We start from the raw sequence: 13311 nt of genomic DNA on the forward strand, positions 1-13311 counted from the left end.
AATCCCTGAGCTTGTCCTTCAAGTCACGCTGATTACCCGAATATACCCCTGTCCCTGCAGTTGAAGCCTTTTTTCTTCTCATTGAGAAGACCTTTGAGTTCACTGGTGACCGTTGGCTTGTTGTTGGTGAAGTAGTGTACAGTCCAGATTGGAACGGTGGCATTTTCACAGAATCAAATGTTATTCCGTAAGGCATTCCGGAATGCTGTGGATAACCTCCCAAGAGGTCCACACTGCGGATAGCAGTCCATCAATCCAAGAAGTCCTGCATGGCTTCGTTTGCCTCTGTCCAGCGCCTCACAGTCTGCCTCAGCACCAAAGGAACATACTCTGGTGGTAACAAAAGGAGAACCATCGGTGATAGTTGTTTTTTTGAAAGTCAAATTCCGTTTTCACCCTCAAGCAAACTAAGACTATACTTTCAGGGATCATTGCTATAGTTCCCGACTTGAGAAGTGTGTTTCAAAATGGTATGGCCTCGCTATCCACGATGATGAAATGTGATATTTCCCACTGGGCGTGAAGCGGGCACAGAGAAGTGAATCAGTTCACAAGCTTTTTGCCATTGATGACCGCTCTTTACTTCCTCGTGGAGTAAAGAGGTGGGAAATATGGACTGAGTGGTTATCAGACTACGTCAATAGACTTTTATATATAACCCCAAAAATTCGACTTGATTAGTTGATAGAATGGCCGAATTATCCGATATATTTTACTGTGTTTCATTTCAAAGGGGGATTTTGTGACACCTTTCCGCATTGAACCTTCGCAGGAAGCCCAATAGTCATCTCCCTCGAGCCTGGAAACCAGTTATCTGCTCACCCGGTTCACACCTCCCTCACATTGTTCTCTTGGAATTTGGTGTCCTAGCAATCCCTGAGCTTGTCCTTCAAGTCACGCTGATTACCCGAATATACCCCTGTCCCTGCAATTGAAGCCTTTTTTCTTCTCATTGAGAAGACCTTTGAGTTCACTGGTGACCGTTGGCTTGTAGTTGGTAAAGTAGTGTACAGTCCAGATTGGAACGTTGGCATTTTTAGAGAATCAAATGTTATTCTGTAAGGCATTCCGGAATGCTGTGGATAACCTCCCAAGAGGTCCACACTGCAGATAGCAGTCCATCAATCCAAGAAGTCCTGCATGGCTTCGTTTGCCTCTGTCCAGCGCCTCACAGTCTGCCTCAGCACCAAAGGAACATACTCTGGTGGTAACAAAAGGAGAACCATTGGTGATAGTTGTTTTTTTGAAAGTCAAATTCCGTTTTCACCCTCAAGCAAACTAAGACTATACTTTCAGGGATCATTTCTATAGTTTCCGACTTGAGAAGTGTGTTTCAAAATGGTATGGCCTCGCTATCCACGATGATGAAATGTGATATTTCCCACTGGGCGTGAAGCGGGCACAGAGAAGTGAATCAGTTCACAAGCTTTCTGCCATTGATGACCGCTCTTTACTTCCTAGTGGAGTAAAGAGGTGGGAAATATGGACCAAGTGGTTATCAGACTATGTCAACAGACTTTTATATATAACCCCAAAAATTCGACTTGATTAGTTGATAGAATGGCTGAATTATCCGATATATTTTACTGTGTTTCAGTTCAAAGGGGGATTTTGTGACACCTTTCCGCATTGACCCTTTGCAGGAAGCCCAATAGTCATCTCCCTCACGCCTGCAAACCAGTTATCTGCTCACCCAGTTCACACCTCCCTCACATTGTTCTCTTGGAATTTGGTGTCCTAGCAATCCCTGAGCTTGTCCTTCAAGTCACGCTGATTACCCGAATATACCCCTGTCCCTGCAGTTGAAGCCTTTTTTCTTCTCATTGAGAAGACCTTTGAGTTCACTGGTGACCGTTGGCTTGTTGTTGGTGAAGTAGTGTACAGTCCAGATTGGAACGGTGGCATTTTCACAGAATCAAATGTTATTCCGTAAGGCATTCCGGAATGCTGTGGATAACCTCCCAAGAGGTCCACACTGCGGATAGCAGTCCATCAATCCAAGAAGTCCTACATGGCTTCGTTTGCCTCTGTCCAGCGCCTCACAGTCTGCCTCAGCACCAAAGGAACATACTCTGGTGGTAACAAAAGGAGAACCATCGGTGATAGTTGTTTTTTTGAAAGTCAAATTCCGTTTTCACCCTCAAGCAAACTAAGACTATACTTTCAGGGATCATTTCTATAGTTTCCGACTTGAGAAGTGTGTTTCAAAATGGTATGGCCTCGCTATCCACGATGATGAAATGTGATATTTCCCACTGGGCGTGAAGCGGGCACAGAGAAGTGAATCAGTTCACAAGCTTTCTGCCATTGATGACCGCTCTTTAATTCCTAGTGGAGTAAAGAGGTGGGAAATATGGACCGAGTGGTTATCAGACTATCTAAACAGACTTTTATATATAACCCCAATAATTCGACTTGATTAGTTGATAGAATGGCTGAATTATCTGATATATTTTACTGTGTTTCAGTTCAAAGGGGGATTTTGTGACACCTTTCCGCATTGACCCTTCGCAGGAAGCCCAATAGTCATCTCCCTCGAGCCTGGAAACCAGTTATCTGCTCACCCGGTTCACACCTCCCTCACATTGTTCTCTTGGAATTTGGTGTCCTAGCAATCCCTGAGCTTGTCCTTCAAGTCACGCTGATTACCCGAATATACCCCTGTCCCTGCAGTTGAAGCCTTTTTTCTTCTCATTGAGAAGACCTTTGAGTTCACTGGTGACCGTTGGCTTGTTGTTGGTGAAGTAGTGTACAGTCCAGATTGGAACGGTGGCATTTTCACAGAATCAAATGTTATTCCGTAAGGCATTCCGGAATGCTGTGGATAACCTCCCAAGAGGTCCACACTGCGGATAGCAGTCCATCAATCCAAGAAGTCCTGCATGGCTTCGTTTGCCTCTGTCCAGCGCCTCACAGTCTGCCTCAGCACCAAAGGAACATACTCTGGTGGTAACAAAAGGAGAACCATCGGTGATAGTTGTTTTTTTGAAAGTCAAATTCCGTTTTCACCCTCAAGCAAACTAAGACTATACTTTCAGGGATCATTTCTATAGTTTCCGACTTGAGAAGTGTGTTTCAAAATGGTATGGCCTCGCTATCCACGATGATGAAATGTGATATTTCCCACTGGGCGTGAAGCGGGCACAGAGAAGTGAATCAGTTCACAAGCTTTCTGCCATTGATGACCGCTCTTTAATTCCTAGTGGAGTAAAGAGGTGGGAAATATGGACCGAGTGGTTATCAGACTATCTCAACAGACTTTTATATATAACCCCAAAAATTCGACTTGATTAGTTGATAGAATGGCTGAATTATCCGATATATTTTACTGTGTTTCAGTTCAAAGGGGGATTTTGTGACACCTTTCCGCATTGACCCTTTGCAGGAAGCCCAATAGTCATCTCCCTCACGACTGCAAACCAGTTATCTGCTCACCCAGTTCACACCTCCCTCACATTGTTCTCTTGGAATTTGGTGTCCTAGCAATCCCTGAGCTTGTCCTTCAAGTCACGCTGATTACCCGAATATACCCCTGTCCCTGCAGTTGAAGCCTTTTTTCTTCTCATTGAGAAGACCTTTGAGTTCACTGGTGACCGTTGGCTTGTTGTTGGTGAAGTAGTGTACAGTCCAGATTGGAACGGTGGCATTTTCACAGAATCAAATGTTATTCCGTAAGGCATTCCGGAATGCTGTGGATAACCTCCCAAGAGGTCCACACTGCGGATAGCAGTCCATCAATCCAAGAAGTCCTGCATGGCTTCGTTTGCCTCTGTCCAGCGCCTCACAGTCTGCCTCAGCACCAAAGGAACATACTCTGGTGGTAACAAAAGGAGAACCATCGGTGATAGTTGTTTTTTTGAAAGTCAAATTCCGTTTTCACCCTCAAGCAAACTAAGACTATACTTTCAGGGATCATTGCTATAGTTCCCGACTTGAGAAGTGTGTTTCAAAATGGTATGGCCTCGCTATCCACGATGATGAAATGTGATATTTCCCACTGGGCGTGAAGCGGGCACAGAGAAGTGAATCAGTTCACAAGCTTTTTGCCATTGATGACCGCTCTTTACTTCCTCGTGGAGTAAAGAGGTGGGAAATATGGACTGAGTGGTTATCAGACTACGTCAATAGACTTTTATATATAACCCCAAAAATTCGACTTGATTAGTTGATAGAATGGCCGAATTATCCGATATATTTTACTGTGTTTCATTTCAAAGGGGGATTTTGTGACACCTTTCCGCATTGAACCTTCGCAGGAAGCCCAATAGTCATCTCCCTCGAGCCTGGAAACCAGTTATCTGCTCACCCGGTTCACACCTCCCTCACATTGTTCTCTTGGAATTTGGTGTCCTAGCAATCCCTGAGCTTGTCCTTCAAGTCACGCTGATTACCCGAATATACCCCTGTCCCTGCAATTGAAGCCTTTTTTCTTCTCATTGAGAAGACCTTTGAGTTCACTGGTGACCGTTGGCTTGTAGTTGGTAAAGTAGTGTACAGTCCAGATTGGAACGTTGGCATTTTTAGAGAATCAAATGTTATTCTGTAAGGCATTCCGGAATGCTGTGGATAACCTCCCAAGAGGTCCACACTGCAGATAGCAGTCCATCAATCCAAGAAGTCCTGCATGGCTTCGTTTGCCTCTGTCCAGCGCCTCACAGTCTGCCTCAGCACCAAAGGAACATACTCTGGTGGTAACAAAAGGAGAACCATTGGTGATAGTTGTTTTTTTGAAAGTCAAATTCCGTTTTCACCCTCAAGCAAACTAAGACTATACTTTCAGGGATCATTTCTATAGTTTCCGACTTGAGAAGTGTGTTTCAAAATGGTATGGCCTCGCTATCCACGATGATGAAATGTGATATTTCCCACTGGGCGTGAAGCGGGCACAGAGAAGTGAATCAGTTCACAAGCTTTCTGCCATTGATGACCGCTCTTTACTTCCTAGTGGAGTAAAGAGGTGGGAAATATGGACCAAGTGGTTATCAGACTATGTCAACAGACTTTTATATATAACCCCAAAAATTCGACTTGATTAGTTGATAGAATGGCTGAATTATCCGATATATTTTACTGTGTTTCAGTTCAAAGGGGGATTTTGTGACACCTTTCCGCATTGACCCTTTGCAGGAAGCCCAATAGTCATCTCCCTCACGCCTGCAAACCAGTTATCTGCTCACCCAGTTCACACCTCCCTCACATTGTTCTCTTGGAATTTGGTGTCCTAGCAATCCCTGAGCTTGTCCTTCAAGTCACGCTGATTACCCGAATATACCCCTGTCCCTGCAGTTGAAGCCTTTTTTCTTCTCATTGAGAAGACCTTTGAGTTCACTGGTGACCGTTGGCTTGTTGTTGGTGAAGTAGTGTACAGTCCAGATTGGAACGGTGGCATTTTCACAGAATCAAATGTTATTCCGTAAGGCATTCCGGAATGCTGTGGATAACCTCCCAAGAGGTCGACACTGCGGATAGCAGTCCATCAATCCAAGAAGTCCTGCATGGCTTCGTTTGCCTCTGTCCAGCGCCTCACAGTCTGCCTCAGCACCAAAGGAACATACTCTGGTGGTAGCAAAAGGAGAACCATCGGTGATAGTTGTTTTTTTGAAAGTCAAATTCCGTTTTCACCCTCAAGCAAACTAAGACTATACTTTCAGGGATCATTGCTATAGTTCCCGACTTGAGAAGTGTGTTTCAAAATGGTATGGCCTCGCTATCCACGATGATGAAATGTGATATTTCCCACTGGGCGTGAAGCGGGCACAGAGAAGTGAATCAGTTCACAAGCTTTTTGCCATTGATGACCGCTCTTTACTTCCTCGTGGAGTAAAGAGGTGGGAAATATGGACTGAGTGGTTATCAGACTACGTCAATAGACTTTTATATATAACCCCAAAAATTCGACTTGATTAGTTGATAGAATGGCCGAATTATCCGATATATTTTACTGTGTTTCATTTCAAAGGGGGATTTTGTGACACCTTTCCGCATTGAACCTTCGCAGGAAGCCCAATAGTCATCTCCCTCGAGCCTGGAAACCAGTTATCTGCTCACCCGGTTCACACCTCCCTCACATTGTTCTCTTGGAATTTGGTGTCCTAGCAATCCCTGAGCTTGTCCTTCAAGTCACGCTGATTACCCGAATATACCCCTGTCCCTGCAATTGAAGCCTTTTTTCTTCTCATTGAGAAGACCTTTGAGTTCACTGGTGAACGTTGGCTTGTAGTTGGTAAAGTAGTGTACAGTCCAGATTGGAACGTTGGCATTTTTAGAGAATCAAATGTTATTCTGTAAGGCATTCCGGAATGCTGTGGATAACCTCCCAAGAGGTCCACACTGCAGATAGCAGTCCATCAATCCAAGAAGTCCTGCATGGCTTCGTTTGCCTCTGTCCAGCGCCTCACAGTCTGCCTCAGCACCAAAGGAACATACTCTGGTGGTAACAAAAGGAGAACCATTGGTGATAGTTGTTTTTTTGAAAGTCAAATTCCGTTTTCACCCTCAAGCAAACTAAGACTATACTTTCAGGGATCACTTCTATAGTTTCCGACTTGAGAAGTGTGTTTCAAAATGGTATGGCCTCGCTATCCACGATGATGAAATGTGATATTTCCCACTGGGCGTGAAGCGGGCACAGAGAAGTGAATCAGTTCACAAGCTTTCTGCCATTGATGACCGCTCTTTACTTCCTAGTGGAGTAAAGAGGTGGGAAATATGGACCAAGTGGTTATCAGACTATGTCAACAGACTTTTATATATAACCCCAAAAATTCGACTTGATTAGTTGATAGAATGGCTGAATTATCCGATATATTTTACTGTGTTTCAGTTCAAAGGGGGATTTTGTGACACCTTTCCGCATTGACCCTTTGCAGGAAGCCCAATAGTCATCTCCCTCACGCCTGCAAACCAGTTATCTGCTCACCCAGTTCACACCTCCCTCACATTGTTCTCTTGGAATTTGGTGTCCTAGCAATCCCTGAGCTTGTCCTTCAAGTCACGCTGATTACCCGAATATACCCCTGTCCCTGCAGTTGAAGCCTTTTTTCTTCTCATTGAGAAGACCTTTGAGTTCACTGGTGACCTTTGGCTTGTTGTTGGTGAAGTAGTGTACAGTCCAGATTGGAACGGTGGCATTTTCACAGAATCAAATGTTATTCCGTAAGGCATTCCGGAATGCTGTGGATAACCTCCCAAGAGGTCGACACTGCGGATAGCAGTCCATCAATCCAAGAAGTCCTGCATGGCTTCGTTTGCCTCTGTCCAGCGCCTCACAGTCTGCCTCAGCACCAAAGGAACATACTCTGGTGGTAGCAAAAGGAGAACCATCGGTGATAGTTGTTTTTTTGAAAGTCAAATTCCGTTTTCACCCTCAAGCAAACTAAGACTATACTTTCAGGGATCATTGCTATAGTTCCCGACTTGAGAAGTGTGTTTCAAAATGGTATGGCCTCGCTATCCACGATGATGAAATGTGATATTTCCCACTGGGCGTGAAGCGGGCACAGAGAAGTGAATCAGTTCACAAGCTTTTTGCCATTGATGACCGCTCTTTACTTCCTCGTGGAGTAAAGAGGTGGGAAATATGGACTGAGTGGTTATCAGACTACGTCAATAGACTTTTATATATAACCCCAAAAATTCGACTTGATTAGTTGATAGAATGGCCGAATTATCCGATATATTTTACTGTGTTTCATTTCAAAGGGGGATTTTGTGACACCTTTCCGCATTGAACCTTCGCAGGAAGCCCAATAGTCATCTCCCTCGAGCCTGGAAACCAGTTATCTGCTCACCCGGTTCACACCTCCCTCACATTGTTCTCTTGGAATTTGGTGTCCTAGCAATCCCTGAGCTTGTCCTTCAAGTCACGCTGATTACCCGAATATACCCCTGTCCCTGCAGTTGAAGCCTTTTTTCTTCTCATTGAGAAGACCTTTGAGTTCACTGGTGACCGTTGGCTTGTTGTTGGTGAAGTAGTGTACAGTCCAGATTGGAACGGTGGCATTTTCACAGAATCAAATGTTATTCCGTAAGGCATTCCGGAATGCTGTGGATAACCTCCCAAGAGGTCCACACTGCGGATAGCAGTCCATCAATCCAAGAAGTCCTACATGGCTTCGTTTGCCTCTGTCCAGCGCCTCACAGTCTGCCTCAGCACCAAAGGAACATACTCTGGTGGTAACAAAAGGAGAACCATCGGTGATAGTTGTTTTTTTGAAAGTCAAATTCCGTTTTCACCCTCAAGCAAACTAAGACTATACTTTCAGGGATCATTTCTATAGTTTCCGACTTGAGAAGTGTGTTTCAAAATGGTATGGCCTCGCTATCCACGATGATGAAATGTGATATTTCCCACTGGGCGTGAAGCGGGCACAGAGAAGTGAATCAGTTCACAAGCTTTCTGCCATTGATGACCGCTCTTTAATTCCTAGTGGAGTAAAGAGGTGGGAAATATGGACCGAGTGGTTATCAGACTATCTAAACAGACTTTTATATATAACCCCAATAATTCGACTTGATTAGTTGATAGAATGGCTGAATTATCTGATATATTTTACTGTGTTTCAGTTCAAAGGGGGATTTTGTGACACCTTTCCGCATTGACCCTTGGCAGGAAGCCCAATAGTCATCTCCCTCGAGCCTGGAAACCAGTTATCTGCTCACCCGGTTCACACCTCCCTCACATTGTTCTCTTGGAATTTGGTGTCCTAGCAATCCCTGAGCTTGTCCTTCAAGTCACGCTGATTACCCGAATATACCCCTGTCCCTGCAGTTGAAGCCTTTTTTCTTCTCATTGAGAAGACCTTTGAGTTCACTGGTGACCGTTGGCTTGTTGTTGGTGAAGTAGTGTACAGTCCAGATTGGAACGGTGGCATTTTCACAGAATCAAATGTTATTCCGTAAGGCATTCCGGAATGCTGTGGATAACCTCCCAAGAGGTCCACACTGCGGATAGCAGTCCATCAATCCAAGAAGTCCTGCATGGCTTCGTTTGCCTCTGTCCAGCGCCTCACAGTCTGCCTCAGCACCAAAGGAACATACTCTGGTGGTAACAAAAGGAGAACCATCGGTGATAGTTGTTTTTTTGAAAGTCAAATTCCGTTTTCACCCTCAAGCAAACTAAGACTATACTTTCAGGGATCATTTCTATAGTTTCCGACTTGAGAAGTGTGTTTCAAAATGGTATGGCCTCGCTATCCACGATGATGAAATGTGATATTTCCCACTGGGCGTGAAGCGGGCACAGAGAAGTGAATCAGTTCACAAGCTTTCTGCCATTGATGACCGCTCTTTAATTCCTAGTGGAGTAAAGAGGTGGGAAATATGGACCGAGTGGTTATCAGACTATCTCAACAGACTTTTATATATAACCCCAAAAATTCGACTTGATTAGTTGATAGAATGGCTGAATTATCCGATATATTTTACTGTGTTTCAGTTCAAAGGGGGATTTTGTGACACCTTTCCGCATTGACCCTTTGCAGGAAGCCCAATAGTCATCTCCCTCACGACTGCAAACCAGTTATCTGCTCACCCAGTTCACACCTCCCTCACATTGTTCTCTTGGAATTTGGTGTCCTAGCAATCCCTGAGCTTGTCCTTCAAGTCACGCTGATTACCCGAATATACCCCTGTCCCTGCAGTTGAAGCCTTTTTTCTTCTCATTGAGAAGACCTTTGAGTTCACTGGTGACCGTTGGCTTGTTGTTGGTGAAGTAGTGTACAGTCCAGATTGGAACGGTGGCATTTTCACAGAATCAAATGTTATTCCGTAAGGCATTCCGGAATGCTGTGGATAACCTCCCAAGAGGTCCACACTGCGGATAGCAGTCCATCAATCCAAGAAGTCCTGCATGGCTTCGTTTGCCTCTGTCCAGCGCCTCACAGTCTGCCTCAGCACCAAAGGAACATACTCTGGTGGTAACAAAAGGAGAACCATCGGTGATAGTTGTTTTTTTGAAAGTCAAATTCCGTTTTCACCCTCAAGCAAACTAAGACTATACTTTCAGGGATCATTGCTATAGTTCCCGACTTGAGAAGTGTGTTTCAAAATGGTATGGCCTCGCTATCCACGATGATGAAATGTGATATTTCCCACTGGGCGTGAAGCGGGCACAGAGAAGTGAATCAGTTCACAAGCTTTTTGCCATTGATGACCGCTCTTTACTTCCTCGTGGAGTAAAGAGGTGGGAAATATGGACTGAGTGGTTATCAGACTACGTCAATAGACTTTTATATATAACCCCAAAAATTCGACTTGATTAGTTGATAGAATGGCCGAATTATCCGATATATTTTACTGTGTTTCATTTCAAAGGGGGATTTTGTGACACCTTTCCGCATTGAACCTTCGCAGGAAGCCCAATAGTCATCTCCCTCGAGCCTGGAAACCAGTTATCTGCTCACCCGGTTCACACCTCCCTCACATTGTTCTCTTGGAATTTGGTGTCCTAGCAATCCCTGAGCTTGTCCTTCAAGTCACGCTGATTACCCGAATATACCCCTGTCCCTGCAATTGAAGCCTTTTTTCTTCTCATTGAGAAGACCTTTGAGTTCACTGGTGACCGTTGGCTTGTAGTTGGTAAAGTAGTGTACAGTCCAGATTGGAACGTTGGCATTTTTAGAGAATCAAATGTTATTCTGTAAGGCATTCCGGAATGCTGTGGATAGCCTCCCAAGAGGTCCACACTGCAGATAGCAGTCCATCAATCCAAGAAGTCCTGCATGGCTTCGTTTGCCTCTGTCCAGCGCCTCACAGTCTGCCTCAGCACCAAAGGAACATACTCTGGTGGTAACAAAAGGAGAACCATTGGTGATAGTTGTTTTTTTGAAAGTCAAATTCCGTTTTCACCCTCAAGCAAACTAAGACTATACTTTCAGGGATCATTTCTATAGTTTCCGACTTGAGAAGTGTGTTTCAAAATGGTATGGCCTCGCTATCCACGATGATGAAATGTGATATTTCCCACTGGGCGTGAAGCGGGCACAGAGAAGTGAATCAGTTCACAAGCTTTCTGCCATTGATGACCGCTCTTTACTTCCTAGTGGAGTAAAGAGGTGGGAAATATGGACCAAGTGGTTATCAGACTATGTCAACAGACTTTTATATATAACCCCAAAAATTCGACTTGATTAGTTGATAGAATGGCTGAATTATCCGATATATTTTACTGTGTTTCAGTTCAAAGGGGGATTTTGTGACACCTTTCCGCATTGACCCTTTGCAGGAAGCCCAATAGTCATCTCCCTCACGCCTGCAAACCAGTTATCTGCTCACCCAGTTCACACCTCCCTCACATTGTTCTCTTGGAATTTGGTGTCCTAGCAATCCCTGAGCTTGTCCTTCAAGTCACGCTGATTACCCGAATATACCCCTGTCCCTGCAGTTGAAGCCTTTTTTCTTCTCATTGAGAAGACCTTTGAGTTCACTGGTGACCGTTGGCTTGTTGTTGGTGAAGTAGTGTACAGTCCAGATTGGAACGGTGGCATTTTCACAGAATCAAATGTTATTCCGTAAGGCATTCCGGAATGCTGTGGATAACCTCCCAAGAGGTCGACACTGCGGATAGCAGTCCATCAATCCAAGAAGTCCTGCATGGCTTCGTTTGCCTCTGTCCAGCGCCTCACAGTCTGCCTCAGCACCAAAGGAACATACTCTGGTGGTAGCAAAAGGAGAACCATCGGTGATAGTTGTTTTTTTGAAAGTCAAATTCCGTTTTCACCCTCAAGCAAACTAAGACTATACTTTCAGGGATCATTGCTATAGTTCCCGACTTGAGAAGTGTGTTTCAAAATGGTATGGCCTCGCTATCCACGATGATGAAATGTGATATTTCCCACTGGGCGTGAAGCGGGCACAGAGAAGTGAATCAGTTCACAAGCTTTTTGCCATTGATGACCGCTCTTTACTTCCTCGTGGAGTAAAGAGGTGGGAAATATGGACTGAGTGGTTATCAGACTACGTCAATAGACTTTTATATATAACCCCAAAAATTCGACTTGATTAGTTGATAGAATGGCCGAATTATCCGATATATTTTACTGTGTTTCATTTCAAAGGGGGATTTTGTGACACCTTTCCGCATTGAACCTTCGCAGGAAGCCCAATAGTCATCTCCCTCGAGCCTGGAAACCAGTTATCTGCTCACCCGGTTCACACCTCCCTCACATTGTTCTCTTGGAATTTGGTGTCCTAGCAATCCCTGAGCTTGTCCTTCAAGTCACGCTGATTACCCGAATATACCCCTGTCCCTGCAATTGAAGCCTTTTTTCTTCTCATTGAGAAGACCTTTGAGTTCACTGGTGACCGTTGGCTTGTAGTTGGTAAAGTAGTGTACAGTCCAGATTGGAACGTTGGCATTTTTAGAGAATCAAATGTTATTCTGTAAGGCATTCCGGAATGCTGTGGATAACCTCCCAAGAGGTCCACACTGCAGATAGCAGTCCATCAATCCAAGAAGTCCTGCATGGCTTCGTTTGCCTCTGTCCAGCGCCTCACAGTCTGCCTCAGCACCAAAGGAACATACTCTGGTGGTAACAAAAGGAGAACCATTGGTGATAGTTGTTTTTTTGAAAGTCAAATTCCGTTTTCACCCTCAAGCAAACTAAGACTATACTTTCAGGGATCATTTCTATAGTTTCCGACTTGAGAAGTGTGTTTCAAAATGGTATGGCCTCGCTATCCACGATGATGAAATGTGATATTTCCCACTGGGCGTGAAGCGGGCACAGAGAAGTGAATCAGTTCACAAGCTTTCTGCCATTGATGACCGCTCTTTACTTCCTAGTGGAGTAAAGAGGTGGGAAATATGGACCAAGTGGTTATCAGACTATGTCAACAGACTTTTATATATAACCCCAAAAATTCGACTTGATTAGTTGATAGAATGGCTGAATTATCCGATATATTTTACTGTGTTTCAGTTCAAAGGGGGATTTTGTGACACCTTTCCGCATTGACCCTTTGCAGGAAGCCCAATAGTCATCTCCCTCACGCCTGCAAACCAGTTATCTGCTCACCCAGTTCACACCTCCCTCACATTGTTCTCTTGGAATTTGGTGTCCTAGCAATCCCTGAGCTTGTCCTTCAAGTCACGCTGATTACCCGAATATACCCCTGTCCCTGCAGTTGAAGCCTTTTTTCTTCTCATTGAGAAGACCTTTGAGTTCACTGGTGACCGTTGGCTTGTTGTTGGTGAAGTAGTGTACAGTCCAGATTGGAACGGTGGCATTTTCACAGAATCAAATGTTATTCCGTAAGGCATTCCGGAATGCTGTGGATAACCTCCCAAGAGGTCGACACTGCGGATAGCAG

General features: G+C 44.6%; 15 non-coding genes across 15 annotated transcripts; all 15 read left to right on the forward strand.

The window, feature by feature from the left end:
- Positions 1–409: 409 nt before the first annotated feature.
- On the forward strand, positions 410–625 carry LOC134109635 (small nucleolar RNA U3). The gene has a single exon (XR_009943038.1). It is a non-coding gene; the product is annotated as a small nucleolar RNA U3 (small nucleolar RNA).
- A 655-nt stretch (positions 626–1280) lies between these two features.
- Positions 1281–1496, forward strand: LOC134109630 (small nucleolar RNA U3). The gene has a single exon (XR_009943033.1). It is a non-coding gene; the product is annotated as a small nucleolar RNA U3 (small nucleolar RNA).
- Positions 1497–2151: 655 nt separating this feature from the next.
- On the forward strand, positions 2152–2367 carry LOC134109626 (small nucleolar RNA U3). Its single transcript, XR_009943029.1, has one exon. It is a non-coding gene; the product is annotated as a small nucleolar RNA U3 (small nucleolar RNA).
- A 655-nt stretch (positions 2368–3022) lies between these two features.
- LOC134109627 (small nucleolar RNA U3) lies at positions 3023–3238 on the forward strand. The gene has a single exon (XR_009943030.1). It is a non-coding gene; the product is annotated as a small nucleolar RNA U3 (small nucleolar RNA).
- Positions 3239–3893: 655 nt separating this feature from the next.
- On the forward strand, positions 3894–4109 carry LOC134109636 (small nucleolar RNA U3). The gene has a single exon (XR_009943039.1). It is a non-coding gene; the product is annotated as a small nucleolar RNA U3 (small nucleolar RNA).
- Positions 4110–4764: 655 nt separating this feature from the next.
- LOC134109631 (small nucleolar RNA U3) lies at positions 4765–4980 on the forward strand. Its single transcript, XR_009943034.1, has one exon. It is a non-coding gene; the product is annotated as a small nucleolar RNA U3 (small nucleolar RNA).
- Positions 4981–5635: 655 nt separating this feature from the next.
- Positions 5636–5851, forward strand: LOC134109637 (small nucleolar RNA U3). The gene has a single exon (XR_009943040.1). It is a non-coding gene; the product is annotated as a small nucleolar RNA U3 (small nucleolar RNA).
- Positions 5852–6506: 655 nt separating this feature from the next.
- Positions 6507–6722, forward strand: LOC134109642 (small nucleolar RNA U3). Its single transcript, XR_009943045.1, has one exon. It is a non-coding gene; the product is annotated as a small nucleolar RNA U3 (small nucleolar RNA).
- A 655-nt stretch (positions 6723–7377) lies between these two features.
- LOC134109638 (small nucleolar RNA U3) lies at positions 7378–7593 on the forward strand. Its single transcript, XR_009943041.1, has one exon. It is a non-coding gene; the product is annotated as a small nucleolar RNA U3 (small nucleolar RNA).
- A 655-nt stretch (positions 7594–8248) lies between these two features.
- Positions 8249–8464, forward strand: LOC134109628 (small nucleolar RNA U3). The gene has a single exon (XR_009943031.1). It is a non-coding gene; the product is annotated as a small nucleolar RNA U3 (small nucleolar RNA).
- Positions 8465–9119: 655 nt separating this feature from the next.
- Positions 9120–9335, forward strand: LOC134109629 (small nucleolar RNA U3). Its single transcript, XR_009943032.1, has one exon. It is a non-coding gene; the product is annotated as a small nucleolar RNA U3 (small nucleolar RNA).
- Positions 9336–9990: 655 nt separating this feature from the next.
- Positions 9991–10206, forward strand: LOC134109639 (small nucleolar RNA U3). Its single transcript, XR_009943042.1, has one exon. It is a non-coding gene; the product is annotated as a small nucleolar RNA U3 (small nucleolar RNA).
- Positions 10207–10861: 655 nt separating this feature from the next.
- On the forward strand, positions 10862–11077 carry LOC134109632 (small nucleolar RNA U3). The gene has a single exon (XR_009943035.1). It is a non-coding gene; the product is annotated as a small nucleolar RNA U3 (small nucleolar RNA).
- Positions 11078–11732: 655 nt separating this feature from the next.
- LOC134109640 (small nucleolar RNA U3) lies at positions 11733–11948 on the forward strand. Its single transcript, XR_009943043.1, has one exon. It is a non-coding gene; the product is annotated as a small nucleolar RNA U3 (small nucleolar RNA).
- A 655-nt stretch (positions 11949–12603) lies between these two features.
- Positions 12604–12819, forward strand: LOC134109634 (small nucleolar RNA U3). Its single transcript, XR_009943037.1, has one exon. It is a non-coding gene; the product is annotated as a small nucleolar RNA U3 (small nucleolar RNA).
- The last annotated feature ends 492 nt before the right edge of the window (positions 12820–13311 follow it).

Source organism: Pungitius pungitius, unplaced genomic scaffold (genome assembly GCF_949316345.1).
Source record: "Pungitius pungitius unplaced genomic scaffold, fPunPun2.1 scaffold_38, whole genome shotgun sequence".
Classification (NCBI taxonomy): Eukaryota; Metazoa; Chordata; class Actinopteri; order Perciformes; family Gasterosteidae; genus Pungitius; species Pungitius pungitius.